General features: G+C 43.6%; 1 pseudogene; it reads left to right on the forward strand.

Moving 5' to 3' along the window:
* The first annotated feature begins 8,078 nt into the window (after nt 1–8,078).
* LOC147960438 (uncharacterized) lies at nt 8,079–8,743 on the forward strand (annotated as a pseudogene).
* Nucleotides 8,744–9,118: the final 375 nt, after the last annotated feature.

The raw sequence follows: 9,118 nt of genomic DNA on the forward strand, positions 1-9,118 counted from the left end.
GGCTGTGTGGACACGTAGCCAACTAGACTAGCATATGACATGGTCGATGGCTTGGTCTCACTAGCCATGGAGCATTGGATGCTAACCGGATAATATGGACTTGGAAGGATCTGGTCGGATTCGACGTAGTCGGATCCGAGTCGAGATAAGGTCCGAGTCGGACAGACCCAACTATGAGACGCAACGATATGTCATCTGTGAGTCTCTAGTACAACATATGTTTTATGTCCTAAGACCTGAGCTGACGCATGTACTCAGGATGGTGACAGACTTGCTTTGGGCCAACCAAACGCTACTCCGTAACTGGGTAGTTATAAAGGTAGGTTTCGGGTTTGTCCAGAACCATGTTGCGAGACGTGGTTGAGCAAGATGGGATTTGCCCCTCCGATCAGGAGAGATATACTCTGGGCCCCTCGTGTGATCTAACCAGGATAAGCATGGCCATGCGACAAGGATTATGAGATAATCCGGTTTGTGGTCGGCATCACTAGAATGTGAAAGAGGTCGGGCTAGCACAAGGATGACAGACTCGCCTTGAGCTCGACAACATATATCGTGTGGCAAAAGGAATGGAAGTGTGATGTACAGGTTCGCTAACCAGCTTCATAGTCTGCTTGGTGTTCGACATGCCTTGCTAGAGGCCGCTACCAACCGTGGAGTTCGGAGGTGATCCGAACTGCGACCAAGCTGACTTGAACCTTAGGGGTCGCGCGCTTAAGGGAAGGAACCTACGAGGTCGGATCCGAGGACACTGGTCGGATGTGATCCTAACTGTATTCGGATTGTGGCCGAGTAGACTTATGGGCTTAGGGTCCGTGCGAGGCCTAAGTGTTGAGCCCGCGACGGACGCCTATATGTAGTGGAGGTGCCACACACTCACGCGGCTGATCGCTTCGGTGCTGTCACTAGGGTTTGCATGTGTTGCGAATAGACACCTCCACTCGCCGCCGGTTGTGTGATCGGGCCTAGCAATCCGCCGCACGACGTTCCTCCTGCACGCACGGATACCGTTAGAGGCGGTGCACTTGCGCCGCTCCAGCGAACCTATACGTGGGAACTGACCACCGGTTGTGCGAGGGAGATCGGACGAGGAGGAGACGATCCACGCAGACGCGCTGCCCCAACTCTTCTTCCGCTGCATGGCACTGCGCGTCTAGTGGTAACGAACTGTGATCCATCTCCCGTAGCATGTTCTTGGTTGTTCTGCATGTAGGAATTTTAATTTGCAGTCGACGCACCCTACCGTAGACCCCAACAGAAAGAGCGTATCAAATCACGGGGTTTGGATGCACCGGCGAAGTTTGTGCCAACTCTCAATGTGAGAAAGGACAATGCACGGTACCGAAGAGGCTAGCAAGGATGGAAGGGTGAGAGTGCGTATAATCCATGGACTCAACATTAGTCATAAAGAACTCACATACTTATTGCAAAAATCTACAAGTCATCAAAAACCTCGCCACTACGCGCATGCTCCTAGGGGGATAGATTGGTAGGAAAAGACCATCGCTCGTCCCCGACCGCCACTCATAAGGAGGAGAATCAAATAACACCTCATGTTTCAAATTTGTTACATAACGTTTACCATATGTGCATGCTACGGGACTTGCAAAATTCAACACAAGCATTTCTCAATTTCACAACTACTCAACTAGCACGACTTTGATATTATTACCTCCATATCTCAAAACAATCATCAAGCATCAAACTTCTCTTAGTATTCAAAACACTCATAAGAAAATTTTACTAATCTTGAATACCTAGCATAATAGGATTTTAAGTAAATTACCATGCTATTTAAGGCTCTCAAAATAATCTAAGTGAAGCATGAGAGATCAATAGTTTCTATAAAACAAATCCACCACCGTGCTCTAAAAGATATAAGTGAAGTACTAGAGCAAAACTATATAACTCAAAAGATATAAGCTAAGCACACAGAGTATTCTAACAAATTCCAAGTCATGTATGGCTCTCTCAAAAGGTGTGTACAACAAGGATGATTGTGGTAAACTAAAAAGTAAAGACTCAAATCATACAAGATGCTCCAAGCAAAACACATATCATGTGGCGAATAAAAATATAGCTCCAAGTAAAGTTACCAATAGAAGTAGACGAAAGAGGGGATGCCTTCCAGGGCATCCCCAAGCTTTGGCTTTTAGGTGTCCTTATATTATATTGGGGGTGCCATGGGCATCCCCAAGCTTAGGATCTTGCCACTCCTTCTTCCATAATCCATCAAATCTTTACCCAAAACTTGAAAACTTCACAACACAAAACTCAAAGTAGAAAATCTCGAGAGCTCCGTTAGCGAAAGAAAACAAAAGACCACTTCAAGGTACTGTAATTAACTCATTCTTTATTTATATTGGTGTTAAACCTATTGTATTCCAATTTCTCTATGGTTTATAAACTATTTTACTATCCATAGATTCATCAAAATAAGCAAACAACACACGAAAAACAGAATCTGTCAAAAACAGAACAGTCTGTAGTAATCTGTATCTAGCGCAAGATCTGGAACCCCTAAAATTCTAAAATAAATTGATGGACGTGAGGAATTTATCTATTAATCATCTTCAAAAAAATAACTAAATAGCACTTTCCAAATAAAAATGACAGCAGTTCCCGTGAGTGCTAAAGTTTCTGTTTTTTACAGCAAGTTTAACAAGACTTTCCCCAAGTCTTCCCAACGGTTCTACTTGGCACAAACACTAATTAAACACAAAAAAGACAACCAAAACAGAGGCTAGATAAATTATTTATTACTAAATAGGAGCAAAAGGCAAGGAATAAAAATAAAATTGGGTTGCCTCCCAACAAGCGCTATCGGTTAACGCCCCTAGCTAGGCATAACAAACAAGGATTGATCTAGGTATTGCCATCTTTGGTAGGAAATCCATAAGTGGCTCTCATAATAGATTCATAAGGTAATTTAATTTTCTTTCCAGAAAAGTGTTCCATACCTTTCCTTAATGGAAATTGGAATCTAATATTTCCCTCCTTCATATCAATAATTGCACCAATCGTTCTAAGGAAGGGTCTACCAAGAATAATAGGACATGAAGGATTGCAATCTATGTCAAGAACAATAAAATCTATGGGCACATAATTCCTATTTGCAATAATAAGAACATCATTAATTCTTCCCATAGGTTTCTTAATAGTGGAATCCGCAAGGTGCAAGTTTAGAGAGCAATCATCAAAATCACAAAAACCTAACAAATCACACAAAGTCTTTGGAATCGTGGAAACACTAGCACCCAAATCACATAAAGCATAGAATTCATGATCTTTAATTTTAATTTCAATAGTTGGTTCCCACTCATCATAAAGTTTTCTAGGGATAGAAACTTTCAATTCAAGTTTTTCTTCATAAGATTGCATCAAGGCATCAACGATATGTTTAGTAAACGCTTTATTTTGACTATAAGCGTGAGGAGAATTTAGCATGGATTGCAACAAGGAAATACAATCAATCAAAGAGCAATTTTATAGTTAAATTCCTTGAAATACATAATGGTGGGTTTAGCAACATCTAGGGTTTTAATTTCTTCAATCCCACTTTTATCAATTTTAGCATCAAGATCAAAAAATTCCGAATTCTTGGAACGCCTTCTAGGTAAAGGTGGATCATATTCAGTCCCATCATTATCAAGATTCATATTGCAAAACAAAGATTTAATAGGGGACACATCAATAACTTTTAGATCTTCATCTTTATTTTCATAGGAACTAGAAGAACACGCTCTTATAAAGTCATCTTTCTTAGCACGCATCCTGGCGGTTCTTTCTTTGCACTCATCAATGGAAATTCTCATGGCTTTGAGAGACTCATTGATATCATGCTTAGGTGGAATATATCTAAGTTTCAAAGAATCAACATCAAGAGAAATTCTATCAACGTTCCTAGCCAACTCATCAATCTTAAGCAATTTTTCTTCAATCAAAGCATTAAAATTCTTTTGCGAAGTAATAAATTATTTAATATTAGATTCAAAATCATAGGGCATCTTATTATAATTCCATAAGAATTGTTGTAGGAATTACCATAATTATTAGAGGGATTACTAGGATAAGGCCTAGGATTGAAATTTCCTCTATATGCGTTGTTACCAAAATTGTTCCTACCAACAAAATTCACATCCATAGATTCATTATTATTCTCAATCAAAGTAGACAAGGGCATATCATTAGGATCAGAAGAAACACTCTTACTAGCAAATAATTTCATAAGTTCATCCATCTTACCACTCAAAACATTAATTTCTTCTATCGCATGCACCTTTTTATTAGTAGATCTTTCAGTATGCCATTTGAGAATAATTAACCATAAAATTATCTAGGAGTTTAGTAGCTTTTCCTAAAGTGATTTCCATAAAAGTTCCTCCCACGGCCGAATCTAAAAGATTTCTAGAAGCAAAATTCAATCCAGCATAGAAATTTTGTATAATCATCCACAAATTTAAACCATGAGTAGGGCAATTACGTATCATTAGTTTCATTCTCTCCCAAGCTTGTGCAACATGTTCATGATCAAGTTGCTTAAAATTCATAATATCTTTTCTAAGAGAGATGATCTTAGCGGGAGGAAAATACTTTGAGATAAAAGCATCTTTGCACTTGTTCCATGAATCAATACTATTTTTAGGCAAAGACGAAAACCAAGCTTTAGCATGATCTCTAAGCGAAAAAGGAAATAGCTTCAATTTAACAATATCATTGTCCACATCTTTCTTCTTTTGCATATCACACAAATCAACAAAGCTATTTAGATGGGTAGCGGCATCTTCACTAGGAAGGCCAGAAAACGGATCTTTCATGACAAGATTCAGCAAAGCAGTATTAATTTCACAAGATTCAGCATCGGTAAGAGGAGCAATCGGAGTGCTAATAAAATCATTATTGTTGGTATTGGTGAAGCCACACAATTTAGTGTTATCTTGAGCCATCGTGACAAACAAGCAAACTAACACACAAGCAAACAAAAAGCAAGCGGGCAAAAAGAGGCAAATAGAGAAAGAGAGGGAGGATAGAGAGAGAGGGCGAATAAACGGCAAGGGTGAAGTGGGGGAGAGGAAAACTAGAGGCAAATGGCAAATAATGTAATGCGGGAGATAAGGGTATGTGATGGGTACTTGGTATATTGACTTTTGCGTAGACCTCCCCCGCAACGGCGCCAGAAATCCTTCTTGCTACCTCTTGAGCACTGCGTTGGTTTTCCCCGAAGAGGAAGGGATGATGCAGCAAAGTAGCGTAAGTATTTCCCTCAGTTTTTGAGAACCAAGGTATCAATCCAGTAGGAGGCTACGCGCGAGTCGCTCGCACCTGCACAAAACAAATAAATCCTCGCAACCAACGCGATAAGGGGTTGTCAATCCCTACATGGCCACTTACGAGAGTGAGATCTGGTAGATATGATAAGATAATATTTTTTGTATTTTTGTGATAAAGATGCAAAGTAAAATAAAAGCAAAGGAAAAAAGCAAAGGAAATAACTAAGTAGTAGGAGATTAATATGATGAAGATAGACCCGGGGGCCATAGGTTTCACTAGTGGCTTCTCTCGAGAGCATAAGTATTCTACGGTGGGTGAACAAATTACTGTTGAGCAATTGACAGAATTGAGCATAGTTATGAGAATATTTAGGTATGATCATGTATATAGGCATCACGTCCGGGACAAATAGACCGACTCCTACCTGCATCTACTACTATTACTCCACTTATCGACCGCTATCAAGCATGCATCTAGAGTATTAAGTTAATGAAAACGGAGTAACGCCTTAAGCAAGATGACATGATGTAGAGGGATAAACTCATGCAATATGATGAAAACCCCATCTTGTTATCCTCGATGGCAACAATACAATACGTGCCTTGCTGCCCCTACTGTCACTGGGAAAGGACACCGCGAGATTGAACCCAAAGCTAAGCACTTCTCCCATTGCAAGAAAGATCAATCTAGTAGGCCAAACCAAATTGATAATTCGAAGAGACTTGCAAAGATAACCCATCATACATAAAAGAATTCAGAGAAGATTCAAATATTGTTCATAGATAGACTTGATCATAAACCCACAATTCATCGGTCTCAACAAACACACCGCAAAAAGAAGATTACATCGAATAGTTCTCCACAAGAGAGAGGGAGAACATTGTATTGAGATCCAAAAAGAGAGAAGCAGCCATCTAGCTACTAACTATGGACCCGTAGGTCTGAGGTGATCTACTCACACTTCATCGGAGGGCTATGGTGTTGATGTAGAAGCCCTTCGTGATCGATGCCCCCTCCGGCGGAGCTCCGGAACAGGCCCCAAGATGGGATCTCGTGGATACAGAAAGTTGCGGCGGTGCAATTAGGGTTTTGGCTCCGTTTGATATTCCTTTTCTTCGAAACCCTAAAACAGGCAAAAACCAACAATTCTGGGCTGGGCCTCCGGTTAATAGGTTAGTCCCAAAAATAATATAAAAGTGGATAATAAAGCCCAATAATGTCCAAAACAGTAGATAATATAGCATGGAGCAATCAAAAATTATAGATATGTTGGAGATGTATCAGTAGCACGCAATAACCGCGCGCGCGGCATATGAAGTTGAGCGCACGGTCCAAATCGCCAACGCGCGTTGTGTATTTGGGGCGCCCGCTTCCGCGCGGGGCACACACGAGCGCTCGCGCCGCACTCTCTCCTCCGCGCCACCTTCGCCCCGCACGCGCCGGCGTCGGCGAACTGGACCCGATGGACGCACGCGCCAGCACCCTGCTCACCCCATCCTATAGCCGCGACCCCTCCACCGCGGCCGCCGCCGCAAACCCTAGCGCGGGGAGTGTTGGCCTCGCCTCCGTCGGAGCTCCTCCGAGCATCGGCCTCGCGCGCGGCCTCTTCGTGCCACAACGGATGACCTCGGCGGCGGGTGGCGTCGCGCCGGTGCCGCTCCGTGCCCCCCTCGAAGCTCCCAAATGCGGCGCGACCGAAGAAGGGCAAGACATCCGCGAAGAAGAACAAGGCGGCGGATGGCTCCGGCACCTCGAAGGCGTCGAGGAAGAAGCTTGCAGGGCGTGCGATGGGCGCGGCGACTACTGAAGCGCCGGTAATCCCACTCGTTGAGCCGGTGGCCGACGCGCACAATGTGTTCGACAATATGCCCCAAAGGTAGAAAATTTTCCCAACTTTTTTTCTTGTTTATTTTTTGAATGCATACATATAGATAGCTTATTTGCATTGTTCTATATATTTTGTAGTCTCAACGATGATGCATACATGTCAACTATGTGTGTTGGCTCCAATAATTTGCATTGGTCTCAAACCAATGACACGCACTTTGATGACCATGAGTTCGAGGTGGACGAGGATGGTGAGGGAATTGTCAACGCGCCGAAAGGAAGAGTGGGCAATTACACCAATGTCGAAGACATCTTACTATGCAATACTTGGTTGCAAGTGTCGAGGGATCCATCCATTGGAGATGATCAAAGTAGAGATGCTTATTAGAACCGGATGAAGGAACACTTTGATGTTCGCAACATGAGTGGAATTGACCGCTCCGACCGATCTCTGCGGTCCCGGTGGTCGACAATCAATAAGGATTGTCAAAAGTGGGCGGCCGCACAAAAGGCAGTTGACAAGTTGAACCCAAGTGGCACCAATGAGGATGATAGAGTAAGTGGCATTTCATCCATGTTCATCATACTTGTTGGTGGTGTTTGAAGTGCTAACTTGTTTTGTTTTCATGTAGTACAACATTGCACAAAACTTGTTCAAAGGAGAGGAGAAGAGGACCAAGAAGGGGAAGATCAAGAAAGGAAGGCCATTTACCTTGCCTCATTGCTATGACGTGTTGAAGGATGATGATAAATGGAAGAAGCATGATGATTTGGATGGTTTGGATTTGAGAAACAAACGCAAGCGAACAATTGAGTTGGATGATGATGACGAGGAGGATGCATCAAGTGATGACGGCAAGAGAAGCCCCACACCCAACTCAGTTTCATACTCGAAGCCAAAACGACCGGATGGGTGCAAGAAAGATGCAAAAGAAAAGAAGAAGAAGAAGAGGAAAGGAGATGATGAGCTCAAAACTGCTATGAAAGCTATTGTGAAGGCAAGAAAAGAAGCCAACGAGGTGAGGAAAATGGCAAGGAACCAAGATGCCGCGGCCGAGGAGAGGAGGGTGGCGGCCAAGGAGAGGAAGGTGGCTTTGGAGGAGAGGAAGGTGAGCAATGAGGAGCGAACTAGATTGTCGAAATGGGAGAAGCACTTGTTCTTCTTGGACACATCTATCCTCAATGAGGCACAAAAGGAGTATGTCAATCTTGCCCGTGAAGAAGTCTTGATCCATAAAAGAGCCATGATTCGCGCAATGGGTGGCGGTGGCCTTGGCGCCATGGGAGGCATGGGTGGCTTTGGAGCTACCATGGACGGCTTAGGTGCCATGGGTGGCTTTGGAGCTACCATTGAGACAATGGGAGGCATTGGTGTCTTTGGTGCACCCCCGGCGCTATGGCCGCCATGGAAGGCATAAGTTTTGCGTCTCTCATGGGAGGCATGGGTGCACCCCCGGCCGTCAAGGGCGGAATGTCTTTCGGTGTGCCTCACACACCTTCCTATGAAGATGCCGTTGAAGATCTTGCCAACACCGTCCGAGCTTCACGTGATGCGGTGCGCGACGATGATGAGGAGGAAGAATCATCTTCGGAGGAGGAAGAATCGTCTTCGGAAGATGAGGACAAAGACGAGGACGAGGCTTGATGTGTCTTTTGTTTGTGTCATGAATTTGGTTTGCATTTTGAACTTGGTTGGATGAACTTGCAGGCATGATTTTGAACTTGTGGGCATGAACTTTTATTCATCAACTTGTTTGTGTGAAATTATATGCCATGTTCATTGCATTTTGAATGTTTGAAATCCATTTTGTGTCCAAAATGTAACATATTGCATGCGCCGGCGAGTCGCGCGTGTTGCATTTTTGCGCGCTGCTGGAGCGGCGCGCGCTGCATTTTAGCGCGGCTGTTGGAGTCAGCGATGCCGGCCGCGCCAAACCAGACGATGGGCGCGCGGTAAAATAGTTTTTTGCGCGCGGAGCGTTGGGCGGTTGTTGGAGATGCTCTAAGAGAGGGGTTGTTA

This window comes from Triticum urartu, chromosome 7A, assembly GCF_056163025.1.
Source record: "Triticum urartu cultivar PI428250 chromosome 7A, HENAU_Tu73, whole genome shotgun sequence".
Classification (NCBI taxonomy): domain Eukaryota; kingdom Viridiplantae; phylum Streptophyta; class Magnoliopsida; order Poales; family Poaceae; genus Triticum; species Triticum urartu.